Source organism: Cygnus atratus, chromosome 13 (genome assembly GCF_013377495.2).
Source record: "Cygnus atratus isolate AKBS03 ecotype Queensland, Australia chromosome 13, CAtr_DNAZoo_HiC_assembly, whole genome shotgun sequence".
Taxonomy (NCBI): Eukaryota; Metazoa; Chordata; class Aves; order Anseriformes; family Anatidae; genus Cygnus; species Cygnus atratus.
This window is the reverse complement of record NC_066374.1, coordinates 10,651,544-10,670,944: the sequence shown is the minus strand read 5'-3', so window position 1 is coordinate 10,670,944 and position 19,401 is coordinate 10,651,544. Positions and strand designations below refer to the sequence as shown.

Below are 19,401 nucleotides of genomic sequence, written 5' to 3'. Positions count from 1 at the left end.
AATTGGGCAAATTCATTTCTGAGCAGCTCTGCTCTTTTCCACTTTTACACCAAGGATGAGTATGTCCCACGCAGCCAGACGATGTGTATTTGCAAAATGCATACAGCTATGCAATACATAACGTGGTGCAGATCCACACATTTTCAGTGTAGAGGTAAGCCCTGATGTTCTGAAACTCCTTTTAATCTGCAATCCCTTTGTGTATCCCAGCCTGATAAATAGCCTAGCAATGTTCTACCGGTTTTAGGAAACCCTGTTTTTGTTACAGCTCCAGGCTTATCTGTACATAAAAAGAATCAATATTCTGATTGCCTTTTACTCCCATCGCGCTTGTTTTCCTGATGAGCAGCTGCTCTTGCAAAGCTGCTGCTCCCGTGCATCACACAAACACCCACATGCCGACACGCACTGCCCCTGTGGGTGCTGACCTCCAGACACTGCCCAGCAAGAGCCCCAAGTCCCAGTTCCTGCCCAGAGCACTAAAACTCAGGGCAATCTTACTCATATGCCTTCAGGTAGAGACGGACCAAAGTGCTGCCCAGAACACGGCCAAAACATCACACACGGCTCTCGTTCTGGCTTCCTTCATTACAATCTCGGTGTTTTTCCCAAAGAAAATCTCTCTGTTTGCAGGGAAATCAAGGCACAGAGAGTGGGTCATTTTCCAGATTCACAGCTCTGCGCCCTCTGCCCACCGGGTTATGCTGAAAAATGACGAACGAGATGAGCTTAGCACTGTGTTACCATAAATCCCCATTGCTTTAGGGATAGATCGTGCAATTGTGCTCCTTTTGTATGGCATTAGCTGGCTTGGAGCTGCTTTCTGAATAATCAAATTAGAGCCACGAGTAAGAGCTCACGTTTTACCTGTAGTATCCCATTCTGGCCACTGCAGCAGTTCACAGGTAGCCTGGATAGCCCATTGCTCAACTCAGTTATGGAAATCCTTCCATCCCCTGACAGTTATTTTGTGGTATTACGAAGCTTAGTCTTATGCTTCAAAGTTTTGTATCCAAAAATAAGATAATGCATTCTGGCAGAGTTTTCTCCTTAATGGCTAAAATATACATATACATGTCCTTAGTTATTATGGCTGGAAAGCATCTGATTCAGCCTGTGGCTGATATTGCTGTGCTATATAAGTAACCCTTGATCTTGTCTTGATGTGATAAAAAGAAGGTTAAAGAGAAATACGTATGTGGTACACTTTCTGAAACAGTCAGAAACCAACGAGACAGCATCCTGAGCAAAACGAGCTACTTCTGTGAGACTTCAACACTCAGGGTATTCTCTCCATCTCCCACCAAGCAAGTCCCCAAATGAGATACACAGAAGAAAACTCTAGCGAAGCAAGACTCTTTAACACATGCAGCGAGAAAACTAATTATATTTTAGAGAAAACAATCTCTCTCCTCTCCCTTCCTCCCTTCCTAGCATTCAGCTTGTCCACAATAAATGATTTGTAGTCATTGGTCTCAGAGCAGACCCACGGCTGCCCATGCAGCCAAGGGGAACTGAGCTGGGCAGAGGGGTGAAAGGACCCCCACTCTATGAAGGGACCCTCGGGATCCAAGCTCTGGGGAAGGGATTTGGGAGGCAACAAGGAGGTGAAAAGGCAGGAGCAGTTTGGGGCACCTTTACATATGATCATGATGTCTGTATCGTACTGTAACCTGGCTGTCACAGAGCCCACGGACCATTTCCCACCCCATCAATCTGGCAAACGCAATCCAAGATGATATTTATTAAGATCTTGTATTAAAAAAACCATGACCTGGGACTGACAAACAGACAGACTGCTCACCCAGACTATCTCACGGATGTTCTCCTGCCCAGCAGGATGAAAGAGAGAGGTCTGAGCTCCATGGGAGTGCTCCAGGTGCCCAGCGAAGGAGCCATAGCCAGAGGAACACCTTGTCACCCACCCTGTAGAATAAATTCCATCCTAACTTCTCCCCTCCTCATCCAGGCAGCACGGGCTTGCTGAGGACCCCCATTTCCAGGCCACACAGCCTTGCTGCCTTGGGGCAGGTCATTTGAACCTGGCGGCAGCCCCACATGGCTGCAGTGCGGCTCCAGCACTGGGACAAGCCGGGGTGGCTCGATTATCGATCTGCTCCAGCACTTGGGAAAATTGGGCTGCCTGCACACTTTGTGGCAAAATCCGCACAGAATTTCCCCATTAATATGTGCTCCTAAAGCAGGGCAGGGACTGGCCAGGATCCAGAGGGATTTCTGAAATTAAATCATCCCTGAGCAAGCAGGGATTTCAACAGAGCAGGGAAATCCTGAGATCAGTAAAACACCAGCAGAACAGAACAGCTCAGAGCTCCCCTTCCTGCTTGGTGCTGCAACCCGGGAGCTCCCACACTGCTCTGAGCACCTCAGCCCATGATGGTGGCGCCTTCTGCTGCACTGATGGGGAGCTGCTCAGCCAGCCTCCCCTCCTTGCCCTCATGTGTTCCCCCCTCGGTTTGAACAGAGGGAAACCTCACTTATTTTGCGGCAGCAGAGAGAAGAGCATCACCTGCCTCAGTTCAGGGACACCCTAATCCCCAGCCTGGCTGCTTTTTCTGATTCCCACCAAAGATGTGATAACTAAGGGCTGTGCTGTAGTCAGGTGCTTTCCCCAGGCCTGTTGCAGAACATTAAGTGGTGTTTTTCCTTTCCTAGCACTGCCGTTCCTTACCGCTTGAAGTTTTTTATATGCATGGTGAATTGAGCCTTCAAGTCCGCTGGGAGGCAGGTGGAGGCTGCCAGCCCTATTTTATAGCTGGGGAAACAAACAAACAAAAAAAAACAAAAAAAAAAAAGGAGAGGATTGGCTCAGGTGGGAAGCTGGAGCAGAGCACAGACCAGAACCCCGGGGGCTGCACCACTGCCCAGCACAGGGCTCGCCCTGCCTCTTGGCACTCGCACCCTCAAGCCCGATGGCCAGGCAGCACGATGGCCCTGCTGCTGCCACCAGGGGACTGGGAATGAAAGAAAATGCCTTGAAGCAGATATGAAACCAGAATGAGGGATTTTCAGGTTCAGTATTTGAACATTGGCAGAGTTTAGATACCGAGTGGTGTATCCTGTTCCCAAGCCATTTGTTCAAGGCTGGTTCCCTCGTCTGTGCTTTTGCCCACTTGTAGGCTCAGCTTACTCCCAAACCTCAGCACACCTGGGTTTCCAAAAGCGTGCGAGCAGGAGCAAGGTTCTGTAGGTCCCTTGGAGCTGCCCCTTCGCTCACAGGGCACAAAGCCTGGTCCCTGCCTGCCAAGCACCGCGCTTTGCTCCTGCCGCAGAAATCCCGCACTGCCAGACAGATCTGCAATGCAAATGTAAAACAAAAGCTGCAACATCCCTTCCCACAGTGTTACCATGGCATTCCCTACACCTGCCTGCTCCTTAAAAGCTGCTCCTCTCCTTCTCCAGGAATTTTCTACGCCGCATCTAGCTGCTTATGCAGGCAATAAATATCCTTACTAGCACTGCACAGAGGGCTGGACTCTGCCACCCCACGCCAGCAGGGTGGGTTGCCTCCCTTTCATGTTCAGGCTGCTGCCGGGGTGCTTCAGGGTTCCCATTTCACAGCACACTCCCCCCCATCCCCTGCTGCTGCCCAGAGTCCCCCTGTCCCCTTCTGCTAGCGCTGGCTCCCTGCAGTCCTCTGCAAATGGTGAGGCAGACACCCGCCTTCCTGCAATCCCCCTTTTAAGTGCTCATGACTCCCTAGGGCTGCAAGGAGATCGTTATTATTTACAAAATGACTGAGTGCTATTTTTACTCTCTTCTTGGAAGCAGCGGCAGAGCTGGAATACAAATCACGCCGCCTCTCCCAGCCCGGCTGTCGATTGCAGGGCTGCCTCGACAAGTGATTACAGGAGGCAGGGGGGCACGGGGCAGGGGGAGACCGAGAAAGCTCTTATTAAACATCCCGCTGCACTCATCAAGCGCTGTTTATTTAAGATTCTGGGCCGGAATATAATCGACTCGGTCGGTTGTGTTTCAGCTCTTGAGGTTTGCGGATGTGCCGAACGCGGTCATGTTTTCCCAGCCGGGGCTTCCCAGAGGCTGTGCCGCAGGCTTGCAGGAGCGCTGGAGGTTCCCTGCTGCTGCGTGCTGCTGAAACAGGGGCAAAGCAAAGCTGCTGCGGCTCTGTGCCGGGGATTCCTGGCTGCGGCGCTGACGTAGGGGAGGCTCCCAGCCCTGTCTCGCAGCTGAGCTGGGTGAGCGAGGGGACGGGGATCTCCACAGGGCTGCGGAGGCTGCGAGCCTGGCTGTAGCCCTGTTTCTGAGCATGATGGCACAGATGGGGCTAGAGAGGAGGATGGTGCTGCCCCTGCTCTGCAGCACCCAGGGGTATGAACCCTAAATCTGCTCCAGAGCAGTTCCTGGATGCAGATGTTTCTGCACCAGGCTCCTACGAACTGCCGCAGACTGAAAAGCATAGCGACAAGCTGGCAATGCCCCTTAATTCTCTCCTAGGCTGCATTTATCCTCAGCTCAAGACTTTCTCAGCTTGATGAGGTCCCTTATTCAGTAATCCTCCTCCAAGTGTCTGTGCAGCGTCCCCTCAAACACACAAAATCCTCCAGGAAGGACTCCCACCAGCCTGTGGCAAGGGCAGCATCACCATGCAGGGAGAAGGGATGCAGCACAGCTGTCCCACATCAGGTAACCCAGAGTGAGCATGTGGGACAGGATGGGGCATCAGAGCCACCACAACATCCCCCAGAAGGGAAACACAGAAGAGGAGTTCGTACAACCAGCCCCCACCACCTGCCTTCCCCCAGGCACTTGCCACACTAGCTAATTTTTGCAGCTGCACGCAAGTTTTTTGGGTGTCTCAGTCTTCATTTTCTCAGTCTCCCACTGTAGGGATTTAATTTCCTTTCAGTTTTAGCCTCAGCCCAGGGCAGGTCCCAGGGGGCTCCCTCCCACTGCCTGCAGAGCACAGCAGACACCAGCGCTGGCCAGAGCCAGCAATGGGTCACAGAGGGACATGGAGGGGACGGGGCAGGTTTATCATCTCTTAGAAGAACATCACAAGAGACGTTCAATAGATTTGAGCCGTCTGAAATCAGCAAGGTGCTCAGTAGCACAGCACACAGCATGCACAGCCCATGCAGAACAGCAGCCATCACAGCCAAGAGTGTCACCAGCAGGGCTGGCAGCTGGCCCGTCCTTTGCCGACCAGACAGAGCTAACAGCAGCATCAAGTTTAATTCCCTGAGCTACCTGAAACACCATCCAACCTGCAGGAAATCTCACTTGGGTGGAAGAGACAACATCAAGAGACAACAAAGACCCTGTTGACTCCATGTTGTCTATGGAGGGAGGGTAATCCTGAAGGTAGGTGAGGCCACCCAGACCTGACACCCTCTGGTGGCATCTGCCTCTCTCTAGTGAGCAGGGAAGGAGATGAGGGTGAGCAGGGTCCTGCTGGTCAAGGCTGGCCTTAGCCTCATGCTCCCACCTGCAAAGAGCAAGTGGACATGGGGTTAAAGGTAACGGGATGCTCGTCCACTGCAGAGTGGGTCAGCCAAGGACCGAGCATGGGGAAATTCGTACCCTGAAGAATAAACCACAGAGCAAGGAAAGAAACAATATAAATGTCTGAAACAAATGCCTTATCTCAGCAAAAGCAGGGGTGAGTAAGAGCCTGCTGGGGATTGCCAATGAGACCTTTGGATCAGATCCGTATCTAGCTCTGCCTATATGTCATGAACTATTTATTTAATGCGGTTTTGCTCAGCTATTTGCTTGTTTTCAGAAGTGGTCTCCCCGTCTCACAAAGCTGAGATAACTCAGCCTGCATAACAGATCTGACCCCCCTCTGTTATGCTCCCAGGGACTTCTGAAGCCTTGTGATCAAAAAGGCACCACAATTGTAGAGAAAACAAGGCTATTGCTGCTCTCCTTGAAAACATCAGGCCCGTCCCTCCATCCTGGGGTGCCAAGGCATCTTCTCACAGGGATGGCTTATCACCCACAGCTGCTGCTCAAATCCCCCGGGACCACCAGCAGTTACTGCACAGCCCCTTGCAAAGATGCTGCTCCCTGAGTTGCGGTGACTAATTGTGCCTGGGTGTGATGGCAACTGCATGTCCTCCAGCCGGGCTCGAGACAAACCACTGCATCTGTAAGCACAGATCTGCACGTGGTGCCACTGCCAGCAGTGCTCTCCCCTTTCTACCCCCCAGCTTAGATATTTCAGCACAAAAGGGGCAAGAAGTTAAGAAGAATTTCAGGGAATCTCTCAAGAGACAGACAACAATGAAGCCACTCACACACCGTGAGAGACCAGCACGGCCTGCAATTACAAGCATTCAGTTTTTCAGGCCAGATGAAGTGAAACGATGCCTATCACATCCCTCAAGGAGACAGCCTGCTGCCCTGGCTCTCATGCTTAGCAGGGCCAGAGGAGAGCTGATGCAACGAAGAAATTTATGGCCTATCACACACAGCACACGGTGTATGCAGCTTTGTGACCCAGCTGCACCTAGTGTCCTCTGCAGGAGCTAGACATGGACCAAGAAGTGACCCAGTCATCCCCTGAGCATGGCTTGTCTGGGATTAATGACACCGCCGTGCCTAGGTGGTTGTCTCATTCCCTGCAACTCCTGCTGCCACCTGGGGCACGAGCTCCTCAGGTTATGTGGGGAGGATCAGCTCAGTCTTTGGGACAGAAATCACCAAGTGGTCTCCAAATGCTCGTGGCTCTGAGCTCTCTCTATACCTGTGCAATGTTGGCTGCAGAGTTTGGAGAGGCTCCAACAGCCTGTCCAAAGAGACAGAGGCTCCAACCAGCCTAGGAGCGATGCAGCTCTACCAGCAGTGGGACCAAGAAACCCTGCTTGCCTGCAGATCAGCTTCTCCTGCCTGTTTTTTCCTGATGCCTAACACCAGTTGATCTCATCCAGCAACCCTCTCTCTACTTTAGATCTTTTCCCACTCACCTGCATAATTTCACAAATCTTGCAGGGACTTAAAATCTTTGATGTCTACTTTTCAGTCAGCCTTTGTTCAGATCAGGAAACCAGCTCAAGAGCTTTTAGAATACAAAAGGCAGAAAGAAAGACATAAGCCTTGCCCCATTAGGAGCCCAGGAGAAAAAAAAAAAAAATCTACCACAAGACTCAACAAAACCATGCTTACAGCTCAGGTAATTTAATTTAGCTTTCCCTCATTGCTCCATGCAGACATGCACATATTCTTATTACTGCGTTAAGTGAGTGACATTAAATACACATCCAGAGGCTAAAAGCAGTATGTGGTGCAAGCTATTGATAAAACAAAGTCCAGGCAGAGGAGACAAGAGAGTCAGAAGCAGCAACTGCGTGAGGATGTGCAGTCATGGAGGCTTCACACACACCCCTCGTTCTCACACATCCAGACTACAAACAGAGACTGCAAATTAGTTGAGCTATTTTTGCTACAGACAGAAATGAAAAAAAAAATGAACAAAGCTACTGTAGTTACTATTTTAAGGACTTAGGACACCCTCAGATGCTGTAAAGACAGAGGAAGAATACGTACGTGCGAGCGTGCTTTGAGAGCTACAGCTCTTTGAGACCCTGTGGTAATGGAGGAGATGCTACGTAAACATGTTTGTTATATATTATAAATACGACGAGAGGATGTGTGAATATAAATTAGCATACATAATTAAGCACACTCAGTATTGATGTCTGCCCATGACGGCAAAGCCAGAGGCGCTTGGGGAAGGCAACCCCCGTGCAGACACGGCTCGGGTTCCTCCATCAGGGAGCGTGCAGACCAGCCCTGGCACGTTATCACACACTCCCTTCCCAACTCAGTCTCAGTAAGTCTTTCTTTAACACAAACTATCACCTCTGAAGTCCCAACAGGCCACTCACATGCTTGAATAGGAGCTGCAAAAGCTACAGATCATTGCCAGCAAAATCCTTCGCTTTGTAAAGCAATTACAGAGCTCTGTAATTCATCAGAGCTCAAGGCAGATCTCCGGGAGAAAAGATAACACTAGGGTGCAATACAGAACTGCTATTTCTAACCTGATAATCATTGATACACAGAAAACAACTGGAAAGACTGAAACACTGGAAAACAAGCGGGGAAATGCAAGAAAAATCAGAGAGACTTGCTGCATTACATTAATTTTATGTCGTTGCAGAGTCAGGAAGAATAAACAAGCCCACTAGAGCATGTGGATTGCAGGCTGAGCCCTGAGCTCCAACCTCATCAGCGCCAACCTGCACTGAGAGCGCAGTGCAGCTCTGCTGTGCCTCAGTTTCCCTGTCTCTCAGCCTCAGAGCTGCCTTCCCATGCCTCTGGCTGTATTGTGTCCCAGACTGCTCTGAAGGCTGAGGACTGCCAGGCTGCATGATGGACAGTCGCATGCAAAAAGAAGTTAAAAAAAATAAAAATAAAGGCAGCTCCTGGGGCTTGCTGTACAGCTGAGAGCAAAAGTCCATTTAATTCTCAAGCCTGTCCCCTGAGGCCAATGCCAGGTAGTGAGATGAAGATACAAGAAAACCCTAGCAGGAAGCAACACAGTAATTTGCACACTGGTTCCCTTATCTCTCCCGCTAGCTCCTGCCTGGCGTGTCCATCAGCAGGAGAACTTTATCAGCTCCTGCAGCGGCGTGCCTCTGGTGACACCACTGGCATCCATCACCACCCCCAGGGCAATGGCAGACAGCGCGCTCCTGTCTGCGCGCGCCCCGATGCTTTCTGTGCCATTTGGAAAGCTGGGCTGTGCACGCAGCCAAGGCTTCCACCGAGCTGTCTCCCCGCCGTGATGCATGGGTCACTTGGCTGCATGGTCACTGCTCATTCAGTTTGCAGCAATGCCGATATGCAGTGCAAACAATCTCTAATTCGCACTGCTTTGCGCTGCTCAGTAGAGCTTTTTCCATGATGCTGGAGCCCAGTCCACTGCCTCCCAGTGCTGCCCATGCCAGGAGCTGTGAGGTGCTCCACAGCAGGCTCATTTGTGTGCTCAGGCTGCTGCTTCATCCCCACATGAAGAAAACCTTCTTGCAGTAAGTTCCATGATGACTCTAAATCTTTCACTCCACAGCAGTTTTCAGCTAATAGCATTGTTTGTCCCACGGACAGGGAGGCTTTTCATTTACCACTTACACAGGGCAATAAATAGCAAGTTCTCTGTCCTACCCACTACATGAATTACGACATGCTGCGCCGTACTCTGACACTCCCATCGGAGATGAGCAGAGGGCAGATACCTCCAGATGTGATTTTTAATTTCCTTTGCTGGGGGGAATGTTTTCTTGTTTCAGCGACATGCACTCAAAGCGTTCCAGTTCCCATGGCAACTCCCTGCTTCCATTTAGATGTCATCTTTCATCCCATCCCTTCGGAATTAGACATCTCCTAGCAGAAGTTTTGAAGAAATGTCTCTCAAATATATATTTATTAGAGACAGAGCGTACAAGTGTGCTTTACTGACACGTTTCTTAGGCGATTCACAGCCTACAGAGGAGAAGCTGTCTCCAGAATATGCTGGCTGCCAAGCTGCCTTTTCTCAGCCTCTGTCTTCAGCCAGAACTCTCCCTTTTTTTCTGTCACATAAATATTAGTTAGAAGCTACTGTTTTGCCTTTTTTTCCTCCTCTCCCTCAATTCCTTGTTCCCTTTGCTCCCCCCGCCCAGGCTCAGCCCAGCTCCCTGCTGGGGCGCCTGCCCAGTTCCACGCACACTGGAGGTACCTGCAGGGCCTCTGGGGTATCCCTGTCCCGCTGCGGTAGGGATAGGAGAGGGGAGAGGAGCTGGTGGCAGTGCCGCTGCCTGGGTACCTCCCTCGTGTCATGTTGAACCTCTCCCACCAGATCAGAGAGAGGCAGCGCCAGCCCCGGCTGGAAGCCATGCTAGCACTCCCTAATAGAGCTGTAACGTCGCGGCTTCAAATTGCCTTCCTTCAGGAGACAAATCCAAGCAAGCTAATTGCTGGGAGCCAAGCGGATCCGGAGGCTGATGGAGCTAATCCCAGGCATGTTTAAATGCAAAGGCCCAGGGAGTCTCACTCAAACCCTACGTGATAACTAAAGCTTGCTGCTCTGCCTGATTCTCAGGTGCAGCCTGCATGGAGATGCATGGAAAGCACAGAATAAGGCAGAGAACTGGGAGCAACAGCTTCAAGGTCAAGACGTTGGCCCTCGATGAAGCTGTGCACAAGCCAAAGAGCACCGAAGCTGCACCTCCTGTTCACCCCATCGCAGACACCACGCAGGTAAACAGCCCTGTCGTCCCTCTGAGAAGTTTCTACTTTTTCTTAGCCCCGCTTCCAAAAGGGACACACAGGCCCAGGGTACACTTCTTGCTGACTCCAGACTTCATGTTAATTGTAACATCCCACCAGCCATTAATCAAACGCGTTCCACTGGCGTTTTTATTGGAAATCAATTTAATAAAGTAGGTGGGAGTCCACATGCTTCCATAACACCGGATAAATATTCATAGGGGCTTGTGCTGCTTTAGCTAAATGAGTTTTTTTAATTTAACTTGTGCAATTTCCTTGTTCCTTTCTATACAGCTTGGCTTGCCCTTGGTCAGGACGCTCAGGAATAAAGCGAGGTGGGACACAGCCCTGCGCTGGCTCACTCTCAAGCACACCAAGGAACAATCCCTTGCTCTCTGGCCAATACCTTTTGGCAAGGATGCTGTCATCTGTAATTGGAAATATGAGTCTGCTGGGCTCACTGCAACCCCAGCACCACAGCAGAATTCAGATGTCCACCTGGAGTTCAAACCTCACTTTCAGCCCCTAAGAGCGCGTGGCCACCATTGCAACCTCCGTATGTGCACCATCTGATTTCTGCTTTTCCCTCCCTGTTTAAGCACCTCGTGTGCTCCAAAAGCAAATAAATGGACACCATGGGAAATTCTCTTTGCTCATGCTTATTGAAGGAGGTTAAGGAGCTTCTAGCAACCAAAATATCTAACAGACCAGTGAAAGGACCGAAATACACCCACACAAAGCTTCAAAATGCATGGGACGTGAGTCCCAGGAGAAGAGCTGAGCACCAGGCTCACCCTTACAGAGAGGATCTCCCTTCTGCAGCCTCTGAGGGGAACATCAGCCCTCGAGTGGGCCCTTGCTGCCTGCAGAGCCGGGACAGCAGCAGTGACCAAGGCTCCGCTCTGCAGTTCTCCTCCTCAAAGGCAGCTATTAGTGTCCAGACGGAAGAAAGTAAAGTCTGACACGTTGATCAAATTTAGTAGAAAGGCAGGATTCAGACAGCCCTTATCAGCAAGAGATTTTACAGCATCTAACAGCTTCATTGTTAACTGGAGCAGCGAGGAGCTGCGGCTTCCAAAAAGCGGCAATGCAGGGCAATTCAAGCGCTGCCAGGACTCCTGTCATGTTATCCTAGCAATACCCTTCTCTTGAAAGGCAGTGCTTTAGAAATCAAATGCATCATCATTTTGCCTTTGTTATTAACACAAACTGACTTGTTTTCATCGTTACAGCCTCAACCTAATTCCCTGCGCACACGTTCCCTACAGCAGCTCAGATCTCTGGACAGGATTTGCTTTCCCTGGGCTTTAATGACATGAAGATTGTGACTAGCCCCAGAGATGTGCACAGAAAGCCTAGGACGAAGAAATGGTGCAGAGAGCATTCCCTGCCCTGTACACATCCTCACAAGCTAGCGACAGTCGTGTTTCCTATGGCCCAGCCCCAGGTTGGAGATGACACAAAGATGAACACAGCGCATAAAGAACCACCACAACCCCTTTCCCTCATCCCAGCAGCTACTGCTGGGGCAGAGGTGGGCATGAGACAGTCTACTCACTTAGTCCCATGAGATAATCTAGTCACTTAGTTCCTCCAAAACCACATCTGCTACATAGACAGCTCTCCTGCAAACCTCCGAGCCCTCCGATCTCTCTGATTTCTCCCCTGTTAAAGCAGCAGTCCTTCTTCTGGGAGATCATCCTTGCTGGAGACAAACTGCCTGTCAGCAAACAGCATTAAATATAGGGTATCATATTCAACAGATAATGGCATGCTTTTAGTTTATTCTCTCTTGGATGCAGGTCACACAACTAATGTCATCTCTGAACACTGAAATCCTGGATGTGAAAAGGTAAAGCTTAATTGCCTTGAACAGCAACTCTTGTATTGACTCCAACAGAAGGCCCATAAATATTAATACAGCTATATTTAGCCCCTTTCAATTATACATACAAAATTAAACATCTTTCTGGGAACAAATCAGTCAGGATAGGGTTCAGGGGTTTTATTCTTTCCCTTTTTAATGCATCGTGCATCAAAATAATAATTCTGGTAGAGCTGCAGCTCACAAAAAAAAAAAAAGGAACAGTTGGAGGCAGAGGCTTAAAATACCTTCACCTGGCTCAAGCAACTCACTCCACACAGAGTCACAGGCACCTGCAAACCCTTGGTCCCACCTGCACTACGGCCATGCCCAGGCAGTGCCTTCTGCAGTTCAGGCCCATCTCATTCGTATAGAAATCACATCTACTTTCCTGATTTGCACATTAATTATACTTACCTTTCTTTGCCAAAGTGGACTTAATGGTATTAGTGTTACATGACAAAGGGAAGCCATCAGAAAGCCTCTCTCATAATGACAGCGAGATCAACGAGGAAAGAAGAGACAAGGTTTCATGCTTTCGTTCTTTAACCCTTCTACAAGCAGACAGAAGCCTTTCCTAGGAAGAGACCTTTCCAAATTCTCAGCGTAAGAACAGGTGAATCTGTCCAACGGGAAGGGCTCTAATCTTTCAAACAAACACCTGTAATTCAATTCACACATATGCACAGTCCCTTTACAGGAAGGGCAACTTGTGGAAAGAGAAGTTTGCACCTTCATTTTTTGCATGACAGGGGCTTTATCTGGCCAAAGTGACATTCACAGCTCTACAGGCAACGTGTCTGCAAGTAAGTAGGAATTCAGGACTGCAAAAACCTTATCTGGTCTGTATGGATACAAATAACTTCCTTGACAAGAGTTCAGATGGGCACAGTAAGCCTTGTGCAAAGCCTTTGCCTCCTTCCCCTTTGCAAATTGCAGTGTCTTTTCTTTATGGTCATTAGCTCCTTTCCTTGACAAGTTTCTTGTATCAGAATTGCAACTGATCCTCTAGAAAAGAGGCACCTGAAATGACTTTTACAGGTTTGAAATAGTGTCTGCTGAATTCTCAATTTATTTTCCTCCAGTCATGAATCATCCCATCCACTGATTCAGTCTGAACTTTGTCAGAAATAGGATCTTCCAGTAGGCTTGGGGAAAAAAAAAAAAAAAAAAAAACACACTTGTTTTTTCCAAGCCTGTTGTTCTCATCGTTTTGGTCTGAATTATGTTCTCCCAAAAGGTAAAGTGAACAGGCTGTCCCTTTCTCACAGTGCAAATGTAGATTGAAAACTCTCCAGGCTATACTCTATGCTTGTAATTCCCAGTACTCCACAAAACACGCTTTTTTAAAAAAATGAATATTAACTGTATGTCTTTCAGAGACACGCTTTTACAGTAAACTACAGGTTAGTATGCATAGACAAATCATTACATTCTTGGCCCCACCAGATTCTGTAAGGCTTGCCATTTACCCTCAACAAGGTGAGAATTTCACTGACTTTTAGCAGTGTTTAGCCAAGGGACCCTGTACCGTTCAGCCTGCACAGCCTTAACAGCAACGCGCTCCCCAAAGCCCCCTGCATCTTCCAGAGCCTCACGACTGCTCCAATACTTGTATTTAATCCAACAATAACCTTTAAATAAATGAAACAGCATTACCACAAACTGGTCTGAATCAGCAGCGTTAATCCCCCCGCCACAGAGGGCCCACATAGAAGTGATTTGATCTCTCCCTCCAGATGGAACCAGTCCAAAATCCACCAACACCATCAATGACAAAACATCCTCCAACAGACGCTATCAGCGCCTCTGTACAGGTGCACGAATGGCTGCAGACACTTTATTTTGTAGCTCAATGAGTAAAATACCTGCTGTTTTCTCAATATTTGACCAGTTGTTTCTCCACCAGCTTCCCTGAATAAAACAATTAAAGTTGTTTTTAAACTCAGTAATACCTAAAAAAAAAAAAAAAAAAAAAAACCTTATTTCACACTCTGAATTAAAGACACATTATAAATCCTTTACATTTGACTAAATGGATGGAAATTCTAATAAATGACTCGCTGCCATAGTCCAACAGATCAATAAAGACATCCTTGCAGGCAGTTTATGGCCATCTATAACACCATCTACTAATGTTCTTAGAGACATCTAACACATGTTCAACATGCTTAAACGTCAGCTCACGCCTTCCAGAGTCATTACAAACAAATAGCATCATCCTGTCTCCAGCACATACCCACCGGCTTCCCTCAGGGCAGGGATGAGCTGCCTGACGCTGGCACTGGCTCGGTGCAGGTGCCTGATGTAGGACTGAAGGTCTGAGTTACTCCAGTACAAATTTCTGGCATTAGAAGTCCTCCATATGGATCCGTTCTCCCATTAAAATTCTCACCCTTCGTGAAAACCTTTCTTCTTACCCACATACATGAATATATGGAGGAGTTAGTAGGACAGACTCCTCATTGGAAACACACAGCAAGTTAAGGTACTACCTAAAGAGAGGCATCCAAAGCAGCACGATAAACACCTTTCCCTCCCCAGTCCCTGCAGCCCGAGGACTTGGTTATTTCCCCTCTGGAGAACCCAGGAGCCCAAGGACAGCTTCACCACGGTGCTCAGCTTCGGCTGCACAGCTCCTTCAGGGACCTGATGCCGTGTTTGTCCCCTCCGCCTGGCCGTGGCTCTGATGGCCCTGAGGGACACGGCGCTGACCTGAAGCCCAGGTGCCATTTCACGCTAGAAACGATTAATCTTTTCACAACGGATTTCTGACCCCTCCGGAGTGTTTGTGATATCCCTGAAGCTCTGATACAAGCTTGTTGCCCTAAGCAAATTCATAACTTATTTAAGAGAAGACTTTCACCCTTAGGCGTAGCTGTCAAGCCCGTACTCCTCACTCGCCCTCTGATGTGTACATGCCTTTACGCGCGGAGCTCCCTCTCCCTCTGCTCTGTGGATTTAAGCAGCAGCACCAGGGATTTCTACATGAGAAAGGAGAGCATCAGGGGCTGCGCAAATCCACGGCAAATCTGCCTTCAGAGAACTGCACTTGAGGGGAAGACAACTTTTTTTTTTTTTTTGTATTTGTTCATAGATCTTAACTTCAGAAGTTCGACAAGACAGAGCAGGGTCCCCGTTGCCCAGAAAGGCAAATAGAAGAAATCGCTGTTCAGGCTGTGCCTCGGCTTCAAATTAAAACTCATCAAGGAATCTCAGCCAAAGACAAAAATCTGAGATAAGACATGGATTTTCTCTAAGAAAGAGTCAAAATCCTCCCTGGAGTAATCAGTGCAAAGCAAGAAGTCAGATCAGAGAGAAAAGATGAGAAGTTCAGAGAGGTGGAACACTCGGAGAGAAAAGCAGGGTAAACACAGTCCTGAAATCCTGGAAATCACAACGAAACACAAAGGGCCACTGGGTTTGTCATCTGATGTTTCTGTTGTACAAACAGCAGATCAGGAAAATGTTTATAATGCAAACCGTAGGTAGCTTCACAACCCAGGTGAAAAGACAGCATCCTGGTGAGCAGAGGAGCTGGAGGGCCCTGGTTACTGGGGATCAGCTCTGTGGCAACAAGAAGCAGCTTGGTAATTTTCCTATTCTGTCTCAGCCCCTCCACCTTGATGGTCACACAGCTGATAAGCCCCTACCTGCATGTCAGGACGAAATAACAGAGGTGTGAGGGTGCAACACACCGAGCACCAAACATCTCTTGGGTGTCTCTCATCCTAGAGGGAACCACTCTCAACCCAAGACCAAAACCTTTCGGCTGTCAGCACCTGAAACACGGAAACACAGGTGGCAAAACAGGGATCCAGATGTGTCTTGCTTGCTCAGAGGCCATCATGCAAACTACACCATCATCAAAACAGGAAAAGACACCACACCATGGAAAGAAAACAGGAAAAAAGTTGCAGTGCACTTCAGTTACAGAAGAATAAAGGGAATACATCAGCAGGATAAATATTAACAGGTGGCTACAGATCAAAACCGCTCGCAGGGCAGAGCTGATGAAGCAAACCCAGATAAAAGGCACCAGAGGCCCGTGGTGGGCAGCCCTGGTCTGAGTCCTACTGGCAGAGCCCAAAACCTACCTTAGCCAACGTGTGTCTGTGCTGAGCCCAGCGAGGGCAGGGAAATGCCTACACCAAGCCATGAAAAGCAGCCCGGTAGAGATGAGGAAAAGGAAAAAGAGGCAGCCACGAGCCCAGGCTGCTCTCTCACCCTGGTACGCCCAGCTGTGAAGGCACAAAGTGGGGCTTCCCCTCTGCCTGGGGACCCACTCACTGCCAACCCTGAGGCCACGGAAGGGGTGCCATGCCTTTCCCCAAGAGAGAAGAGACCAAGGGGGCCACATGCCTCATTCTCCTTGCAGGTGAGTTGCTTTAATCCAGTTGCCTGTGTTTGCTGGTAAACCCCATGCTCTTCAGAAGGCTCCTAACCCTTGTCACAGCACAGGGACACAGAGCAGCAGGATGCTTGTCCAGTCAGTGCTCCTCCAACAGGACCAGGCCAGCCATTTGGAGACTCCAGAGAGATGTAGAAGCTTCTTCAGGCAAATGCTGTGAGTTATGCTGCAGGTGATGCTGCATCCAGGAGGAACAACAATCATCAGTAGCAGCCCAGCTGCTACAAATTGCCATTTAGTTGCAGTCAAAGAAACTGGCTCATCTAGAAAGTTTAAAGCCCATCTTTTCAAAGAAAATGACCAACCTACTTTCTCCATGTGGCAAAACCTTTTCCTCCTTGGCAGCCCGTGGAAAAGGCCAATGGCTTTCTGGAGTCGAGGCTTCCCTGGCCACCCAGTAGGGAGATTTTGTCCAGCGCTGCTCCAGATGCTCTCAGGACCTCAGCCTCACACCAAACACTGCAGACACTGACACCCTCTCCAAAGCAGAGATCCTCTGGCTGAGACAGGAGAAATCCCTACCCTGCTTTGCAAAGAGCTAGACGCGCACAAGATAGGTGTGTTTGGCTTGTGACACTGTGTACCCAAACTCCCCTGGTTAGGAAATAAGGCCGCAGGAGGTAAGAGCTGCACAGGGACCATCGCTGAACCCCAAACCACCCAACCACAGGCACTACATCCCCTCTCAGGTCATGGTGCCAGGCATCCATCTGGCTGTGTAAGGGCTGCACATCGATCGCTCCTCGCAGAAAGCAGCATGGGAGCATACAGGATTTTCTGTGCATCATTCTCAGAGGGTCACACAGTGCCCCATCACCCACATCCCACTCCCTGAGCACCCTTTCTTTTCAGCTATAGGATGCCTCTCTTTGTCTGCCAGTTCTACCTATTTCTCCTGGCCACATCTCCTGCCTCCAACCCTCACAAGCAAGGCGAGCTCCGGGTTCAAAGCAGAGACCTCTCTGCACGCCGGCTCTGCAGGGAGCCCCAGCAGCAAAGAGAATTTGTGGGCTACAAATAGATGCCCCTCGCCACAGCCCCGTGGGGCCAGGAGAGGATCCACGTGGATGCACAGATCCGGACCAGGAGGGGAGGCCAAGGCTGCCCACAGAAACTCTCTCAGCAGGAGATTTTCTTCTCCTGCAAGGTTGGCCGTGACAGCAGATGTCTGCATCCCCTCAGGGTCCTTGTCTGTTCCCCTTCTGACTTAATAGCCCATCTGCACTCTGTTTTCTCGGGGGAAAGACAGGTTATCTGCTGAAAGTTCCTTCCTCTCCAAGCCCCATAACGTGACCTGTTTATAAAGCTGCCCCTTTCCAAAACCCAGGCTGTAGTTCAGTGGTCGTGGGGCCAAACTCAGCAGAGGACTCGGCCCTGATCCGAGCAAGCCACCAGGCAGAAACAGGGAAGAAACTTTCTACCAGCCCTAAAAGACTTCTTGGTGACACAAGTGATTGCGTCCCCACTGCTATGGGGTTGTCCAGCAGGAGGAGGGGCAGACACCTTCTCCCTCACCCAGAAAACCATCCCTCTTCTTCTAACCTGGCTCGGTGCGTGCTCACAAACCTCAGTGTGCCATCAACACTGTGAGGACTGCTGGCTCGAGAGGATGCCCTGAGCCCTATCCCGGGGCCAGGCGCAGCAGGGAGGCCCAGGGACACCCTCCTGCAGCCCCGGGTGCTCCCAGGCAGGCTCAGCGCCGCTGCGCTGCGCTCCGTGCCGGCGGCATCCCGGTAGGCAGGGGAGCGCTGGCATGGCAGCTATTAGAGTGGGTGGCAGCAGATGGTGAGAACAGAGGGGATAGGAAAATAAATACAAAGAGGCTATCTTGAGGGGAGAAGTCACCACATCAACACTCTGTTGCTTACACAGACTGCTCCCAAAGCCTAAACAAACATTGCTCAGTTCCCGGCGCGCATGGAAGAGGCTCTGCTGGGTGCGGGGGCAGGTGTCTGGGCACACCCAGCCCCACACCCTGCTTGTAACCTGACCAAGGGTTTTCAGAGGGATGTCTGTGACAGAAAGCAGGGAAAATGGGGCCAAGAAGTGAGCCTGCACGTCCTGCCGCCCTGTTACCCACTATTTAGGCCAGTCCATCCTTCCATTAGCCTGTCCCCGGCACAATCCCACCATATATGCCCTCTTCAAATGCCAAAGCAAGACTCTGTGGTGTTAAAAGATGCTTTCTCCTGACGTCCTCATGAAGAAAAGCAAATGGAAGATATTCCCAAGGGAAACAGCAAGAGCCCAGTGCTGGGTCTACACGGGCTGCCCCTGCTATCTCACAGGCAAGCCAAGGAACCGTGCAAGTCACTGAACCACACAGCAGCACAAAGTTAGTCGTGCCAATTTGGAGCAAAGCAGTCCCTTTCCCAGTTTTTACGTAACCTTGGACAACAGAAACTCACCTCATGCTACCAATCACCCCGGAACAGCCGATTGACCCCTAAGCCTGCAACAGGATGGTTTCTGCCTCTCTGGCCACCAGAGCCCCCAGGCCTGTAACCTTTGTCAAAACTTCCCACCTAGGTCTGCCAGAGTGCTCCGGGAGGGGAAATCAGAGGTGAAAGCAGTCTTTGAGCATGCAATGTCTGGTTCAGGCAAAGGCAATTTATTATGTTAAGCACATTATTAAAGGATCTAAAGCAACAGAGCAGAGATATTCCAAGAAAGGTTTTAACTTTCCCAGCAAGGGGGCTCCTGGGAGTCCTCTTGTTAATACTTTGCACAGGGTTGTCTGCAACCAAGCCTACAGTGAACATAAATGCCCCCTCAGTCCCCTCTCAGAACTCGTTTCAGCTAAATCAATACAGCCATCGGGGAGACTTGAGGAAGCAAAGCTATTAGTGGGACCGCAGTTAATTCTGGGGGAAAGAAACAAGCAACAAAAGCAATA

At 49.7% G+C, this 19,401-nt stretch overlaps 1 protein-coding gene across 2 annotated transcripts in view; it reads right to left on the bottom strand.

The window, feature by feature from the left end:
* GABRA3 (gamma-aminobutyric acid type A receptor subunit alpha3) overlaps nt 1-19,401 on the bottom strand; it is a 59,900-nt gene that overhangs the window by 28,536 nt on the left and 11,963 nt on the right. The gene's annotated exons all lie outside the window — the stretch shown is intronic.